General features: G+C 44.7%; 1 protein-coding gene across 1 annotated transcript in view; it reads right to left on the bottom strand.

The window, feature by feature from the left end:
• The window catches only part of arid1b (AT-rich interactive domain 1B), a 160,880-nt gene that overhangs the window by 50,630 nt on the left and 91,197 nt on the right, over window positions 1-19,053 (bottom strand). The gene's annotated exons all lie outside the window — the stretch shown is intronic.

Below are 19,053 nucleotides of genomic sequence, written 5' to 3'. Positions count from 1 at the left end.
AAGCAGCAAAACAGGTTCAAAGTCATTCTGCACAAGCACAAACAGTGATTTTATGAACAGACATTTTTGTGGACTTCTGTAGTCACTGAGATGAAGCCTCTGCAGTCGTCGGGGTGGCAGTGTAACAAAAACATTACCCACATAAGAAGACACTGCTGTACACTGGCTGCTTTGGTGAAAATGAATTGTAATGTGCTTTCATTCAGACAAAGAGTGAGTTCATATTACAGTTTTCAGTCCCTGTGGTGAGCGCAGAACTGTGTGTCTGTGTGTAAGTAGGTACTTCCCCTCCTGAATTGATACCAGGGAATCCCCTCTAATACTGCTGACTAAATACTGTATAATGTAGTGTGCATATATATATATATATATATATATATATATATATATATATATATATATTTATATATATATATATATATATATATATATATATATATATATATATATATATGAAAGAAGTAAGAAAACAATGATGAAAAAGGGAAGGGAGAGTAGAAGACCAGATTTGATGTGATGCAATGTGATTGCTGCCCCCGAACTACACATCACACACATCAAGACACACACACACACATTCACAGACTAGCATCGGTGCCCCAGCTGTAGATGAATATGAGGGAAGTCACCTGTAAGTGACCCCCGTTTCCTGGCTGGTGCCCGCTTGGGAAGGAAGGGGAAGCGTTGCGGGTGCATGCCAGCTGATCCTACCTGCTCTATCAGGCCTGTTGACCCGGTCCCACCTGAGCCCTGTGCAACCACCGCTGTCACCACGGAATAATATGTGTCTATCTGCCTGTGTGTGTGTTTGGGGGGGGTTGTGTGTGTGTGTGTCACTAAGTGCTTATATGGGTCACAAAATCCAAATAACCCAGCGATACACCTACAGAAATACACACCGCTGTCACATTTTTTCATATCAACATGCATAGTCAGGCGAGACAAGAATGCAAGTCACTTTTTGCAAACCCTGCATATCTTGAACGCATTGGCTTTGACTACAAATGTGGCATTGGTTTTGAATTTATGCAGCTCTGTCACACGTTCAATTCAAAGTCGACACTGGCGAAAAAACTGTACTTTTTCTCATTTCCCAAGCACCATGTTATTTCATATGAAACGTGAGACAGGCGTCCCCCATGTCTCTCTATCCATGCGAGGCTTAGTCTATGGAACAGACAACCAAGTCAGTGTGGCAGTCGGTCCATGGCTGCTTGTTTTGGTTAATGCGATCTCTGCAGTGACACACAAAGCCTTTGTTTTCCATCATGCCGCTGTGAGTGCCCACCCGCTCTGCCAGCCTGCCAGTCTGTCGCCTGGTGTTATCTTCCCTCGCTCGACGCAGGGATTTTGCTTTCCGCTTTCCCTTCCTCTCTCTTTCTCACCCGTGGGCCCACTCCCTGTCTCAGCCAATCAAGTCACCCGGTACTCCGAGCTGAGTGATGTAATGTGCTGCCTGAACCAATAGGGCTGATTGTTTCTTTTTGCAATCGACCTGCGGCCCTCGGTGCATGCCATTTGACACAGTGGGAGCCGGTGTAACCATGGCGATGGCTTTTCCAAAACACCGAGAGCTAGCCCAATGTACAGCTAGGTTGTTAACCCGGAGGCTAATTGTGTGAATGGATGGGAGTAATTGCATTTCACCTAATTGGGTGTTGCTGCCAGCTTTTCCAGTGGCAGTTTAGGGGTGGGAAAATGTGTACCAGTAATTCGTTTAGAGGCTCATTTGGATTATACACACACTTGAGCACAACTATGTGGCCCAAGACCAAAAAAGTAGTAGCACTAAAGTAACATGAAAGGGTGTAAAGGTGTACCACCCGTAGACTATAAAAATGTCAATTGTAAATACCCAATAAACCCACAGTTATAACTTATGGTTACTGAAACCTTGCACCGTAAAAAAAAAAAGTCATTTCACAACACACATACAGTAAGATGCATTTATCAACACAAACACCTCCCTCCACACGTACACTTAATCCCTGTCAAGGGCCACGGAGTATTGTGGTACCTGGCTAACAGTCTGCTACATAGTCATGTGTAAAGAATCGAAGCCAGCCAGCCAGGCAGGCATGCGGTCGGGGGATCCAAACGCCCAACAATCTGGGGCCCCAATCCAAAGTGGCCCAAATCCAATTTGTTTGGCTCCGGGCTGCAAATTGCTCTGTGCATTGAGTCTCCAAATAGCTGTCAACCACTCCCGCTTGGCGTCCTGTATCACTTAATTCGCTCCTCGAGCATGTAATTGTCATAATAAGAAAAATATTGAGGTGATAATAACCAGTTACTTTGAGATGCCCCCCGCCTGCCTCAAGACAGACACACATACAGTCTTATATATGTACATAATGGGCCGAGACTGCCATGCACACATTTCACACTACGGTGGGGAGGCAGTCGCTCGTGACCCTTCACCTCGCTGGTGTTGGCTCCTGCCTGCACTCTCTCGTTTAGTGGGCCTCTGTTTATGTGTGTGTGTGTGTGTGTGTGTGTGTGTGTGTGTGTGTGTGTGACAGGCATACAGGCTGCTGGGCTGTCACAGCGAGACATGCTTGAGCACTGATGCAGCCGAGGGGACAGATGAAGCCACACACACACACACACGCACACACACACACACACACACACACACACACACACACACACACACACACACACACACACACACACACACACACACACACACACACATTCCCCATCTCGTCCCTCACTCATACTACTGACCTACTCTCAGTCTCACACACCCACACACACCCCAGCAGGGTATAAGGCATCAGTGTGAAGCACGGAGCTGTCACATCCAGGAGACTGTGGGCCTTTTTCCCCTGACCAAGGGACCGATGTTGAGTCCTCTCACCGCGCACACTGGGAATTAATCAAAGTTGCAAAGGTAGTCGGCACCAAGCGTGTGTGTGAGAGAGTGTGTGTGTGTGTGAAAGTGGTTCTCTGTCTAGACAGGGAGGAGCCAATAGCCGCAGCTTCCTGTGAGCTACAGGAAAGGAGAGCGACTGGAGAAAGTAGCTACTTTCCTCTCTCTCTCTCTCTCTCTCTCTCTCTCTCTCTCTCTCTCTCTCTCTCTCTCTCTCTCTCTCTCATCCACACACTCTCTTTCTCTCTCACATCGATTATCTATTTTTCTGTCTGCCCCAGTCAGAGGGATAGTATGGCTGAGGGCTCTGCACCAGATGGCTAACCAGCTAACTAGAGCTTGAAACACAAACCCGAACAGAGCAACTGGACACTGTGAGCGGTATCACTCAAAAACAACCTCCCTCCGAAACCAAAAGACAGACTTTATAATACGGATTTTAAAGTTGATGCCAATTATCACCTACAAGTATGATTGATATGTTTAATTTATTTAATTACCAGTTAAAAAATGTCAGCTGAGAACTATCTCTGGCACAAGAAATATAATTGATAGTAGCATTAGCGGGTGCATGGGAAAATCTTACTGTAAAATAACAAAAAATGTACTAATAGCAAACTTGGTTGGGTTCAATTGTCTAAGTCATGAGATATCTGTCTCTGCCTGAGATGGAGGTAAGTGAAATGTGTTTGTTATGCTCACAGAACTGAAAAATGACATTTAAAAAATTCAAAAGCAACATCTTTCAAACTGTGCTCCTATTACTCTGGATAATCACAGAACAGCTGTCAACAGTTTTCACATGGACTATTTCCATTTCTGGACAATCCATGTTGCTGTTGAATTTTTAAAATGTCCTTTTGCAATGTTGTGGGCACCACAGAGGAAATTGCTTGCTGCAGAATTCACAGAGACAGGTATCTAAAAGGCAGGGCGAATAAAGCCCAAATGTTTGCATCGAGATAAGTGAGAACAAATGTATTTATCATTTGGAAGTGACCAAAATAAAATAGTTTAGAGGTTTTTATTCCCCATCCCCTGGATTGAAACTGCATTAGGAAAGGAGCTCCTCACAGCCTGAATGTCGAGGAAGAACGATTACGACGACCAAAAACTCTTTCAATGTTCCCAACGTAGAGGCAGGTCAGCAGACAGACTTTAACAAAATGTGAACGTGCTTTCGAGCTTCTTTTCTATGAAGACTTTCACACAGCATTGATGTTTTTTTACGGTGTGTATATGTATCCATACAGGAACTGTGTTTTCACAGGTCAAGAGATAAATCTCTCACAATGGTACACATAGCGACGATTATACTCCACTTCACGGTGGTACAGTATAGACAGAAATAACACCTCGGTGGGCTCAGGGGGGAGTTTTAATCTCTGTTTCACTTCTCTGGGTAAATATGATGATGTAAACTGTAATTAACTCAAACAGCTATCGTTTGTAGGCCTGAGGGACAGGTCTGCTCATGGTAGCACTGCAATCATTTATCGGCTCCAGCCGCTGTGTTTTCTGTCTTTATGACGCACTGGAGACTAAGAGGAAATGCTATTACACAAAGATGCTTTTTTATCCTCTCCCCAAACCGTCGATTGAGGCGAAATCCAAATGAAATGCCATGCAAATGAATCCAAATGGACTGCTGCACGCGTGCGAGTGTGTATGTGTAAGAGAGGGTTTTAATGCGATGCCCCATGTAGAGCACCAACTGTAATTCCCTTCACTAAGTGCTATTAAGTACAGAGAGAAGAAGAGAACTGAGAAGGAGAGAGAGACTTAGAGGAAGGAGATTTAACACAACACCCCCACCATAATTTCTTTTTTTGATGTCAATCAGCTGGAATGTCTGCCAAGGCTGGAATGATGATGATAATTGGCGATGATGATGATGAGAATTGATAGGAATTATGACGATTTAAGCGCTACACTATAAAATGCTCATCAAAATGTGCTTCCCAGTGCTCAGTGCGGCTTTATATAATTCTATATAGGAATGTGCGAACATGCCTTTTGCTAGATATTGTGAGTGTTTGTCTGCGAACCGGGATATGTATATGTATGAGCTTGTGTGTGTGGAGATAAGAGTTCTCGAGCAGAGTCTCTGCCACCTCCTGAGGGTCTTTGCCTTGTGCCTCCTCCCCTCACTGAGGATTTCACTCAGAGAGACTCCAAGTACAGGCAAGGGCACTCTTTGCAAACCAAGGGGAGATGTTTGGCATGCCTAAGGCTCGCCAGAAAAACCCATGTGGGCCTCAGGCGGAGCACCCAGCAGGCACTCAATTATGCTAGCATGCCAACCCATGCACATCTTTGTTGTGTCACGAGCCTGGATGATGAATGATCCGATCTCGAGTGCTTAAAGTTTCCAATTGTCTCACGCTTAAGTTAAAACAGCCACAGGTGAGAAGAGCCAACGCAGAGCTGTAAGCTAGTGGCAGCAGTTGCAGTGAACGGTAGTGGTACTTTTAGATAGTCGCTCCTCGAAGCCGTGCACAGTGTTGCACTCGTACGAGCCAAAAGAGATGATGGCAGGTGCTCTTGTGATGGTTTGAGTTTGAGAAGTTCATACCTTTACTACTGTAACACATCTGGCCAATCTTTAGTTTGAAGCACAGAAAAGCCTTCTCAGTGCTTTAGGAGCACACATTTTCACTGAAGGGGGTCTGAGCAGCAATCAAAACCCAAACTACTTCTGCGGTGTATTCGCTGCTGCTCTGCTAATGCGCGCTACACACACCTCCTGTGTAGACACAGTGTAAGCATAAAAATGAACAGTGGCTGTATACTGCGCAGAGAAATAATTGCATGTCGTCAGTGTTCCCGGGAAACACTGTGTTAGTGAGCAGAATGCTGGTTTGAACAAGCAGCGGTTCGTGATTACAGAGGAACTATTTTGTGATTTGAAAAACACTCCTCACTATTTGGCTACATTGTTGAAGACAGCCTCTTTTGCTCGGTCTCTGTTTATGTTCTCTGGAACAAAAGCAGCCGAAGAACAAACTGTTCAGGGCTTCCCAAAGTTGCGCAGAGGAGAGCCACAGCGGCACTGAAAAGCAATTGTGCTTTTCTTTTCATTTCTGCTTATGCACATTTCACAAAGCCCAGACAATCTCCTGATAATACCGCAACATCTCGATAAGAGGAAAAGAAAGCTCTCCCTATTTTTTTTTTTTACAGCCCCGGCACGCTGAGCGGGAAAAACTCGGAGCCGTCCTGGAGCCAGACGCGAGGGTCAAACTGTCGTGTGGACACCTGACTGAGGATTCCAAAAGATTCATTAAATCTGGTGATAATAGTAACAGTGACTCCAATGCATTAGCGATTATTGCTTGTTGTAAGATAGGGGCTCACTGAGTGATAACTGCCCCATCTCTTAAGCCTCTCATAATGTGGAGATATGGGGCGGGCCACATTGAAAGGGACATTTGAGGCCCTATTACCCCTAAGCTGTTAAAGACGCTCAAATCTGGCACTGCTGTCTCCAAACCGGCGGGATTAGTGTTGAGTTTCACTCCGATTCCCCCTGATAATATGCCAAGCTGTGGCAGCGAGGAGTACTTAGCCAGTGGGCTATTCACTTAATGCCCCCCACCACCTCCCACCCACTGTCTTTTGCGTCAACAACAATGACGGCAAAGTGTCTCAAACAACCAACAACCTCATTTAAGTGGCTAAATAAAGATGGAGGTCGACCCTCTTTGTGCGCCCAGGTATTGAAGTAGAAGATGCCACACACTCCATCTCCACCCGCCCACGACGTGGACCTTTCACACAGTTGAGTTAGGTCATTGGTATTCGGCCTAGAAGTGTGTATTTAAATTTGCTTTCATTTCAAACGGCAGCTTTACAGAGGCAGAGGAGACAGGCTCAGCCTGCTTATTGTTTGAGCTGTTGAAACCTTTTTTTTCATTAGTCCACAAAGGTTCTTCACACTTTCGTTTTTAATGCACAAGCCGACCACTCACCGCCTCCCTTTACAGCAACACACACACACACACACACACACACACACACACACACACACACACACACACACACACACACACACACACACACACACACACACACACACTAAATGTTCTGCACGTATTGGTACCACTAATGTTTTTATTTATGGCATTCTAGCATGACATCCTGCCATCCACCCCCCACCCCTCCCCTCCGCCTCTCCACTCACCCAAGAGAGAACTGAAAAAAATCACGCATGGCATGGAGTGTTAGAGAGTGTGCAGATATATGTGTGTGTGTGCGAGAAAGAGGGAGATGGAAGGAGAGGAGCAAAATAAAGAAATAAATAAAGGGCCCAAATTCCTCATTTCTAATTCAGCTGCTCGTTCAGCTTAACCTCTCTCTCCTCAGCAATTAAAGCGCACGCCACATCCTTCACGCTGCGTACAGCCGAGGCTAAATAATGCAGGGGGCATCCAGCACCCGCATCCTTTATCATCCCAAATGACAGCCATTTGCATATCTCCCCAGTCAATTAGAGCGCGGCGGAATAATCAGCCCATAATTGGGGGAGAGCGTCGGTAATCACCCGCCCTGGCACACCGACAGGGCCATTGGAGGAGTGAGGGGGGAGAGGTTGTGTGTGGGGTTGTATGTATGTGTGTGTATGTGTGTTAGGGAGACAGTCCACCCGACTGCAGCCTCTTCACTTCAAACTAACAAGTCCAAACAACCAGTCTAACTTCTCTCTGGTTTCCGCTAATGCTCGCTGTCCTGCTCCTCTCCGCTGCCCCTTCTCCTCGATAATTCGCACGTAGTGGCTTCCTCAGTCTATTTGCCTCCAGCACATTATTTCTATGTGATATCTTTCATCAAAATGGGTCAGTAAAGGACTTTTAATGGCGTAAAAACTGAAACACGAATGACGGGTTTCATTCCAGGAAGCCATTCATCCTCAAATGTTATCAAATGTTAATTGCTCCCCATTTAAAAAACATGAATAATGACATCCTCTTCAGTGTCGCTGCTTTGTAAGCGAGATTCATGGGTTCAAGATCACCAATGTCAATAATACATTTTTCATGCCAGGAATTGGTGGATTGGTGAAGTCTGTGCATATGGCAAATTTATCAGATTTCTTTTGTAAACGTAGGAATGAATTATTCACATGCAGAGCACTGCTCCAAGTTCCTTTCAAAATTGTGGATTCACTCTCAGCAAACATGATTGTGCAGCAACATGTTTTTTTGCCTGCCTGCAATTCGGATTGAATTCATACTATTCCTTTAACCCAACAGCCAAGAACAATGTGAGAAAGACTGCGCTGAGAGACACCAGTGGGAAAATCCCCTGCTTGTCCCCTTTAGATGCAGACAATCAAAGTCGTTTCATGGGAAGTTTTCCGGGCAGCTTTGAAGTGCAGGAGCTGCATAGCCTCTGTATTTCCTGCTGAAAGGGGAACGACCATTTTTGTGAAACAACATTTCCTTTAATACACTGTAACCTCCCATTCCTCAGATGCTTTGGTGCTGTCCTCTGAACATGACAAAAAAAAAGGATGACTTGAGAAAGAAAAAGAAAGAAAGAGGGGATGACAGTAATGGGTGCGGTGTGTGTGTGTGTGTGTGTGTGTGTGTGTGTGTGTGTGTGTGTAAAGGAACATCAGAGAAACACAGGCAAGGTTAGTTCCCATCTGCAGCTCCATCCTTTTGTGTTTCCCCAGCTGCTTTCTTTTCCCTCTTGCCTTTGTATTTATTCTACCCAATCCAGTTCAATGTTAGCCAGTCTGTGGTGTTTCAGGCCCACCGTCGTTTTGGAGAGATGAAACGTGCGCCATTCACTTCTCCTTGATAGAAGTGGCAAGAAATAAAGAAAGGAAGTTATAACTTGGAAGGAGGGCGGGTGGAGCGAGGCGAGGGTGGCACGGGGGATGATAGTGATGATTTGTTTCGATTCAACCTCCACATAGGACTTTAGTCTATTGCAGGTGAGGGGCAGGCCAGCGTACCTGAGACAAAACAGGAGTTCAAACACAGACAAAAAAAGCTTCTTTTGAAGACAAAAGACTACAGAAAATACAAGAGTGGCAGCATCCTTAAACACCTCTCCCTGTCCCCAGAGGGAGAAAACATTGATTTCCTTCTTAGTTCCTTTTTTTAAAGGGGGTGTCTTTCTCTGTTTAATCCGCCATCCCTCTGCTCTCGGGGATCTGTGGCATTTCCTGCCAGCCAGCCAGCCCTGTGCTGCAGAGACTTATGCATCACTGTCAAAATGACTCTGATCAAAAGAAGGGAGGGCAGGCGAGTGGGGCGAGTCTGGTTTGATCGGGGTGATGCAAAACTCTTGCCCCATTGGATGTGCCGCCTGTCAGTGCGTCCGCCGCGGTAATCCATCAGCCCCCGCCGCTGATCGATAATGTGATTGGTGGAATTCTGAGAGATATCTGGTTGTGATCTGTGTATCCTAAGAGAAGAATTAACGCCTGACTGTGAATCGAGCTTTCATATGGATGATGCATGAAGTTATTTCTCCTGAAGCATCTGAAATGAAATGGGTCCAGAGTACCTGGTAATTAATTATTCAACCCAGAAGCTGTATAACGGACCGCTAGGCGCCTATCAGATGATCCCTGTGTCGGAGGAAACACAGAGTGGTGGGGAGCAACCAGCTAATTCTCTTTTTCCTCATTTATTTTTCGAACTACCATAGTAAGACACCAATACTTATGATCTGTCCTCTACACTCTTTAAAATGCATTCAAATATATATATATATATATATATATATATATATATATATATATATATATATATATATATATATATATATATATATATATATATATTCAAAAGCCCATCAAGCAAACATGTAAAGAAGAGTGTATTGTGTTCTGCTTGTTGTTAATCATCCTTTTTACAACACGTATTAATGTGCAAATATTCATGTTGAATCAAAATGTGAAATCATGTATGACATCAATTGGCAGCTCCTAGAGAATTGCTCGTGTTTGCTATCATCCTCTGATGAAGGTAACATCTGGAGCTGACCCCGACCTCTGACCTTCCAGCAGAATAGGTCCGTGTAGCAGAAAAACAAACGTCCCTGTAACTACAGTTTTCCGTTTAAATATGACATCATTATTCCACACATTTGTGGCTGTTTGAACAAATTGTAATTACTATATCATTAGTGAAATAGAAAGACAGTGTGCTGATGGAACAATAAAGAGACAATATGATTCTCATTTCAGGGTAATCGAATCATACAAGCTAGCTTAAACACGCACATGCACTGAAAGAGGCACGCAGCTCGGCAGCAGCCCTCTCAGGACGGGCCTCGGCGTCAGCCCACATTTCAGAGCGTTCAAACAAACTTTTTAGCGGTGAAAACAAATTGGGCTCACCATCAAAGAGACTTTTCAAAAAGCCATTTCTCTATTCCAGTTCAAAAGAACCTTGGTTGGTAAACAGGCACGGAGAATTCACAGCGCAAAATATTGTAGGAGGTACAAACGGCTGGAGCTTCACCACAACAAAGGCAGTGGAGAAGGATAGGAGGGGTGTAATTCATCACACACTCAACAAAAGCAAGTGTGACTGACTGTCCATGACCAATGAAACAAAACAAAATAAAAAAAAAAACTTCTCCTTAATTGGAGAAGCTGTTTTCTTTTTTCATTTCAAACCCTCTCCATCGACTGTGTTTTCTTTTTCATCCCTCCAATTTCTTGCTGTTCAGTGTTCCTGGATGCCCTTGCCCTCTCCTCCTCCTCCCCGATCTCCCTCTCTCTTTCTCCTTCTCCTCCTCCCCTCCCTCCAACTCCCTCTGTTTCTTCATTAAAACAATTCACTGGGAGTTATTCCGGCCTCCATCTTAAATGAGGAGACAGACGGCGCTGCAGGAAGAGAGAGACAGAGTGAACGGAGCGGAGGAGGGAAGAATGGGGCGGCGAGGAGGAGAAAAACCTCCGGGTTCTTTACGGCTGGTGAGATTTCTTAACAAACAGACAGAGGCCTTGCTCCACATGCCATCCGTCCATCCACCTCAGGCAAAATCTCATTTGTCAGGAATTCAGCCGCAGACCAGAGGACGGAGAGGCAGAGAGATTGAACGAGAGCAGCGGCAGCAGACTCCAGCCCACCCCTCCATCGAGCCGTCATTAGCTATGCACAAGACAAACTGCTGACACAAAGTCACATAGCGTGCTGAGCAGGGACTTGTGGGTGGGCAGGAGGAATCCATCCCTCCGTCCCTCCACCTGTCTATTGACATCCCTGGCTCTCCCTTGTCTGCCTCCGGTTTTTGCAATTACAATCAAACGGCAGCATCCAGGCCCCCGAGCACTGACTGACGGCTTGGATTAAGCGAGACGTGGAGAGGCCTTGGGATGCTGTGTGTGGCTGTGTGTGTGTGTGTGTGTTTGTGCCCGTCAGCCTGTCTTCTGTTCACCTACGTGTGGATACTACATTACTTTGTATGTGCAGCATGCTGCAGCGTCAGAATTTATGTTTGAGTTTCTGTTTCTCTTCCTGTCCATCAGTTGATTTTGTCTGTACATTTGTGTGCGTGCAGTATTAATGTGTGGTGCTGGTCTGTGTGTGTACATGACAGGCAAGGAGTGTGCATTGGCTGGTGCATGAGCAGGAAGTGTGAGTAACGATGCATTTACACATTTCATTTGGATCCCACTGTGTGAAACTGACTGAGCAGCATCTTAACAATTACAGACAATTAAAGAGTACGCTCAGATATATGATTTGCAAACTAATACACATTAAAATGCATTCGCATTGCAATTTCACTGCGAGTGCTGTACATACATTTACAGAAGAATTCAGATTCTACATTTTAAAGAAGTACCAAAGTGAGACATGGAGAAATGTCATGAAAAGTGACAACACAAGCGCATCTAAAATTTCAGGATATGGAAAGAAATCACAAAGCTGTCAGAATAAAATAAAAAAAAAAAAGAAGCAACACACATACACCCTTTGAATTAACTTCACTGCTCCACTGCCGCAATCGAGCAAGCCACGTCAGACATGCAACCGAACAGAAAACCGATCCTCAGAGGGCAGCGAATAAAGTGCGAGGAACAAAAACACGTCAATCTGCTTTGTCCAAAAGAATTTGAGCAGCTCTGCCATGTCTTCCGCGGGATCGGTTCTTTAACTCTTCCTTGCTAGACGCAGACGTCATCCGTCAAAGATGACAAATATGACATGACAGCTCTGCTTGGGAAGCTGCGGTGACTAAAGACAGAACACTACTTACAGCACAGTATGTGACAAGGGGAGGTTTGTTAAAACAAAACCACATATTCAAATCTACTGATCTTGAGGTGCACTGTTAGTCCTGTTAGTCGGAAACTAGTCCATCAAATCAAACATGAACAACACTGACAATTACCTAATTTGGTTGTGTTTATTTTCAGTGCTCAATTTAGGCAAAAATCCACAGATTCCAAAAAAAGGTTATTTTGGAAGGTACAACATTTGTTGACACATCTAATTACCAATTTTTCATAAAAACACATTTAACAAATTCATTTCCACACCAGGCCCTTAGGCCATTGGAAACAATTATGTTTTTAGGAAGACAAAACTTTTCTGCACAAATATACTCTCGCTGCAGCGCTACGCTTGCTGTCATGTCAGATTTTAGTTTCTCTCTTGAAGCCAGAAAGCCTTTTAATTCGTCAGTAATTCAGCCCGCTGCATGATGTGATCCCAGAGTTTGTTTTTTTTTCTCGTGAAACCTTCGGCATCCCCGAGCGAACCATTCGCAGCGATAAGGACGAAAGAGACCGATATGTGGCACACGACAGCTGAAGCATCAAATGAAATCTTCAGAAGGCATCTTAATACCGGCTATGAATATGCTCATTCAGATTCACCATTCATATCAGTCAGCCTTCCAGTTTACATATTCACACCGCGATCTGAGATGGAGAGCCGTCCTGGATGCCCTCCCCCTACCCGGCCCGACGGAACAGAGACCAGCTCACCAACCAGAACGTCCTCGCCGGGCTCGTGAGCCAATGGTCGCCCGTCTATGTGTGCGCGAGGGCGTGTGTGTGTGTGTGTGTGCGTGAGTGTGTGTGTGATGTAAGCACAGGGAAAGGAGAGGTGACAGCGGCGCGAGGCTGATCTAATAACAGGAGTAGATGAAACGTTGTCAGATGCTGCAGCGAGCAGCTCAACGTTTGGTAAAACACACACGCGTCTCCTCCCAGACAGTCTGCTTCGTTCACACAGTATCTATGCCTCACGCACACACACATTCAGACACGCACATTTTTGTGTGATAGACAGTTTCATAGTGTCGTAGCTGAGGTGTTGGCCTATAAAAAGCAGTGCTGATATGATTTAATGGGCGAGTCTTATTATAAGACTGTCGCTGGGCCAGTGTAATCTGGCTAGCGCTCCAGGGCACAGCGCTGAGACACATGCACTACAATACTCCACAGCAGATAATATTGCTATGTGCTACATTGCTATTATAAGATAGAGCCATTTGCCACACTGATATGCTGTGTATGAGGCTGTCATTTGGGAGGGAGTGATTTATGACTGTGAGGCATGAGAATAAAGACAGATTATTTTTATTCATGTGTCTTTAGAGGCCAACTTCATTGCTTTTTTTTTTGTTTGTTTGTACCGGCGTTATTTTTACACAGAATCAAAGAGACACCGTCTTCCATGCACGACACACATAACACCATATGGGCTTTGTGTTTATATAAGCCCTGTAGAGTCTGGACCACCCACTCAAAAACTGCACAATGTCACTTTGACATTGATTCTGAATCTGCACTTAATAGAACAAGATCCCTCTGTTAGCTGTCTTCCAATTTTTGCTGGGACTAAAATTGCTATTAATTATAAATAGCAGAGCAGCTGTCTTAAAATATATGACATATCTACTAGCGTATTAGACACTGAGGTGATATTGCCTCTCCTGCCACTTTTAATATCAGCACCCTGGCTCCAATCACGGCCTAATAATGGCTTCTCATTATGAGCTGCATGTGTGTGTGTGTGTGCAGGGAAGGGAGGCTTCAATTTCACCACTTAAAAGCCACAGATGACACCTTGTAAAAAGTTAATTTCATTTTAGACATTTACGGAATAGGGCTGTAAATTTAAGCTCTCGAGCTGCGCTGTGAGGCTATCAGCTCTGATAATTGAGAGATTGAATAATTAGATGTAAGCAGTTCATTATGTGTATAAATGCAAAGCAGGTCTAAGAAAGAAAAAAAAAAGGTTAATGTTTATCTGAGAACAGTAAGAGAAAAGTGTCTGTTTTCCGCATGAGCTGCTGTGGTGAAGTGTAGACGTAGGTTTTAGTCGTCAGAGGGCCATTGTTCCCCGGGTGTAATAGTGGAGTTGGACAGGAGATGGCGCTGTGCTAGAAGAGCTTGTGATCAACCTCCAAACAGCAGAAGAGAGGTGTGTTCAGGATCAGCCAACATTGCTGATTGTTTCATAATGTGATTCACTCTGCTGACATGGACCGTTATTACTACCAACCACACGGACAGTAGAAACACTGAGCAAGTGTAATCGCCATATTATAATCACTATCATATTCCTCTAATATCCTCATATGGACCTGTGTGTGATCTCAGCAGAGCGTTTATGGATACTTTATGTTCATATTACCAAAGATATTCTCAGACTCTCAGATTTGCAGAGTATGCTTCCAAACATTTATAATGGGATATTTTTTTTGACAGGGGATTACTATGTGAGGCTTGTAGTAAATCACTTAACACGATCAGTTTCAATTCAACCATTTTGTGTAAACACAACATCACAAGAGAAGGCATCTTCACACAGCGCGAGGACGCGCTCATTAAAAGACAAGAGGAAGGCTCTTTTTGTTAGGACTCTCCCATCTCTCTCATATTTGTTCCCCAAGACTTTCATTTCCCAGTTTGTTCCTCTTCTTTTTTTAACATGTACTGTAAAAAGGCGACAAAAAGACTCGCCGTCAGATCAATCTTTAAACTGCTTTATTTTTTTCCCTCCCACAGATGAGATTGTGTTTGGTGAGCGAAGGGAGGAGCGAAGGGTTTCCACCTGACTGTATAACCCCCTTCCTGTAACTGCTCACCCTCCACCTCGTGCATCCAGTCCCTTCTCTCGCCCTCCTCCTCTTCCGTACCCCCTCTCCTCTCTCATGGCCTCTGTCTTAATTTCACAGGGGAATCATTTGACAGATATTGCCCTTGAAGAGGCAGCTTGGGCCTCGCCACTCAGAGCAATGGGGGAGGGGAGGGGTTGAGAGTTGTGGGGGGCATTGAGGGGGGTTGATGGAGGAGAGGAAGCGACAGAGAGTGAGAGTGATGGGGAGAATGAAAGAGTTGAAGGGGAGGGGTGGAGGGTAAAAAGTTATTAAGTGGATGTGAAAATGCAGCGCAGCCAAAAAGGTTAAGTCTGGAATAGGAAATTAAAACTTGCATCGCTTTTGGCTTTAAATAGATTTGGTTTCATTACGGGCGCCAAGGCCAGTTAGAGTCAAATCTCTCTGGAGAGAGGGAGACAGAGGGGAGGAAAGGGAGAGGAGGAAGAGCGATGGTGACATGGGAAGGGAGGCAGGCAAAAGACTTGCGAACAATAGGAGAGAGGAAGGGAGGCAGACTATCATGCAGTTCACATTCATTTTCAATTTCCGCCTGTTTTTCCCCAAACCCCCTTCCACAGTCAAGCGAATACCAATTCTACATACCATTACTGATTTAATACTGAGAATTTAAGTGGAATCCAAGGCTGCTGTGAAGCATGAATACAAAGAATGAGAATAGTATTGGCTAACAGGTGTCTGAAAACCTCAGGACTATTTTTCTCAATCCCTCTGTTTTTATCCGGTGACTTGAATTAAGTTTTTGACCCTCGAACGTATGAAACCCGCTCAGACCTTCCTTTTAGCAGTTCTCTATTGTCAACGGGAATTATGAGGGAGCGTGGTCCTTTTGCAGCTGCGGCCTTGCGCTCCATGCATCTTACAAACGCCTCATGTACATGACCTGTACGAGGAGGTCAAGACCATTTCCCCATTCCTACACTTTAAGCCTGCACAACCGGCCTTGGCCTCAATGGTTTGATGGGAGGACACATTTCATACTCGCAGTTACAATGTACACACACACACACACACACACACACACACGCGCACACACACGCACACACCACACAGGTTACACATGCTGACCCTCTCACAGCTCTGGTTATTGCCTCTGTGGTCTCCAAGGGTGGACAGAATAGAGAGGAGGTAGATAGATTGCAATGAAAAAGTCAGAGAAAGGTGGATGGAACAGAGGGAAGAGGAAAGATGGAGGACAGAAAGTAAAAAGCGAGAGAAGCTAAGAAAATGTGATAAAGAAACAGAAAGAAGACAAGACCACGGGGGGAATGAAAGAATTATAGATGGACAGATAAACCAAGAGATAAGGGAGAGGGTAAAATAGGGAAGTGTGTGTCTGTGTGTGTGTGTAGAAAGAGGTTGCGCTCTCATAAAAGATCTTTATCATTTGCCACCTCTGGCCATGCAAGTAAACAACAGCGGTAATGAAACACAAGTCGGTGCATACATGAATAAATAAGACGGTTGAGGCATTTCAATGCCGTTTAAGTTGGTAATGGTTCCAGCCATTAAGGGTCAAACGACTAACTGTTGCAAAAATAGATCACAGCGCGTTACCTGCAGAAAACCGTTACGCTGAGCCAATTAACCACAAACAATCATACTTCCGCCTTTAATGACGTGCCTTGTCTTTGTAAAGTGGCTTATACTAAAATATCTGATCACAATGTATACCAATAGACTCAATGATACACCTCCACCCCATTTACTGATCCTATCTTGTATGCATGAATAAACATTGCATGTCAATGCTGTTAATGCGACACCTGGAAGTGGTTTAGCTTGCACCACGGGGTAAATTAATTTGGACCGTTCGGCCACAGTTTAAAGGCAGCTTAAATCAATATTCTCAGATTAACAACAGATGAAATGACTAAATGTGTAATATAATAGGAAGGGCCTCCAGGTCTTCAGAGCTTCACAGAGGTCTTTTGAGTCATTGTGACATACTGCGCCCAACAGACAAAGTGACCAACTAGCTAGTAGTAACACAGCGGAGCATTTAGCAGTTAAAGAGACAGCTGTTGCCCTCAAGAGGTTGTTGAACACTTCCAATTGGAAAAAAACTAAACTACATTAACAATCGTCGATATAATATCGCGGTTATCAGCTATTGAACACGTCCGTCTAAAATGAACACTTCCACATGAACAAAGCCTTTATTTTGACTAAAAAGAGAGGGAGGAACAGAGTGAGAGAAAGCGAGAAGAAAAGAGACAAGCTCCAGCTCCAATGTGAAGGGAAGCCATTTTCTTTTCTCTCTTGCCTGGCATGGACAGCAAGCAACTGCATCTCTGCTGAGAGAAATAGGAGACGGAGAGAAGAGAAAGAAGGCCTCTCTCTCTCTCTCTCTCTCTCTCTCTCTCTCTCTCTCTCTCTCTCTCTCTCTCTCTCTCTCTCTCTGTACACGAGATTATGAAAAAGACTAGGAAACAGTGACCCCACAGCTTTCATTGCATATTCAGGGGGGACTAGGGACGACACACACTGGATACTAATAAATAAAAGACAGACTGGGTGTGTGTGTGTGTGTGTGGGGGGACATTAAGAGACACAACACACTCAGGCAGAAGAGCCACTACCCCCACCACCTCCCTCCCACACACACACACACACACTCACTCACACACTCCCCCTCACCCCAATGTTTGTCTGATTAGAGAAAAAAGAAAGACGGAGGAGATAGAGAACAGTCCTCCGAAGCGAAAACAGAGACACTGTCGCCTTAATACCAGAAGCAATTTACTATTCATCCTCTCCAAAGAATAGGCGGTAAATACTTGATGAGAGCGGTGCGTGCAAATCTAGCAGCGGCAGCGCACAGCTCGACTAAAGCACAACACACACGCCTTATATTTTCGGTGTGTGAAATAAATGGCTCACGAGCAGCCAGTACATCCGTGAATGTAGCAACAGCTGTCATGCAATTAAAGATGTGTTAAGTATTTGTGTGCATGCTTTTATGGGAGCCCATGTTTGACTGTATGTCGGAGCGAGTGTGTGTGTGTGTGTGTGTACATGTGTATGTGAGCGCTCGCTCTGTCGGTGTCCTCCAGAGTGTAGTCAGTGAGGTGTCTGAGTGGCGCACAAAGGGAGGGTATTACCTTGTTGCACAAGGGTCGAGCGGACAGTCTCTGTGTGACTAAGTGTCAGGGAGAGCGAGAGAGGGAGAGAAAGGTGCTGAGACAGACACAGAGAGTGAAAAAGAAGCGCTGACAGCAGCAGCCGTCACAGTGAACACGGTGAACGACAGTAACACATAATTTCTCTGAATGGCATTTCTGTTCAAACTTCCACCTGACTGACTGACTTACACTTCACGCTGCTCCAATGAAACCAAAACTTTTCCTGAATGCTCTGCTCTGCATGAAGTTTGCCAAATATTTGCCCGAGGGCAGCCTATTAGGGGAAGGCGAACCTGCTCGCTCGGCGCCAGCTAGACATGCTCATAGCGTGCACTGAAGCATGGACGTTAAGTGAGAGTTTTCGTGTTGAAATTCAGGATTACTTTTGAAATACTGGAATGAAACACAGGTGTTACTAATAACGGTAACGATCGCTTTGTTCCATGAAAGTGGAGATTGCCGAGACCCTGAAACCAACGCAGATTTCTTCTGTGAAAAAAGGTCTATTAACGGCTGGTTAATCCAAATGAAAGGCCCTAAACACCAACGGTACACTTCCACAGGTATGTTCACTTATTGAGTTGGATTCTCTTAGATGTCCTTGACTCATAATTCCTCTGCTTTGGTGCACCTGATAGTGCCAAACAAGGTTCACCTTGAGCATTCCTATTGCTACATGTGCTTTGATGACGTCAACATGGACTCGTCAAGAACTTCTTTGGAGAGGATGAAACACCCTGAAGCATATCCTGATTACAAGCCCACATTTTCCAAGCCATCACCTGCCTTTGAACAAACAAGTGTCTGTCAGTTAGCGCGGACATTATGTTCTTCACAGCAAAGCTTTTTAGGGCTATTACTTCATTCTCGTCTGCAATGCCATCTTCAATTTCTTTGCTATGACTATACTGAGTGAATATGTGTGTATCCTTAATTTGGAGTATGGTGAAT

Source organism: Clinocottus analis, unplaced genomic scaffold (assembly GCF_023055335.1).
Source record: "Clinocottus analis isolate CAN_PGR_092001 unplaced genomic scaffold, fCliAna1.0.p SCAF_17, whole genome shotgun sequence".
Classification (NCBI taxonomy): Eukaryota; Metazoa; Chordata; class Actinopteri; order Perciformes; family Cottidae; genus Clinocottus; species Clinocottus analis.
The sequence above is the reverse complement of the archived record's forward strand: the minus strand, read 5'-3'. Positions and strand labels throughout refer to the sequence as shown.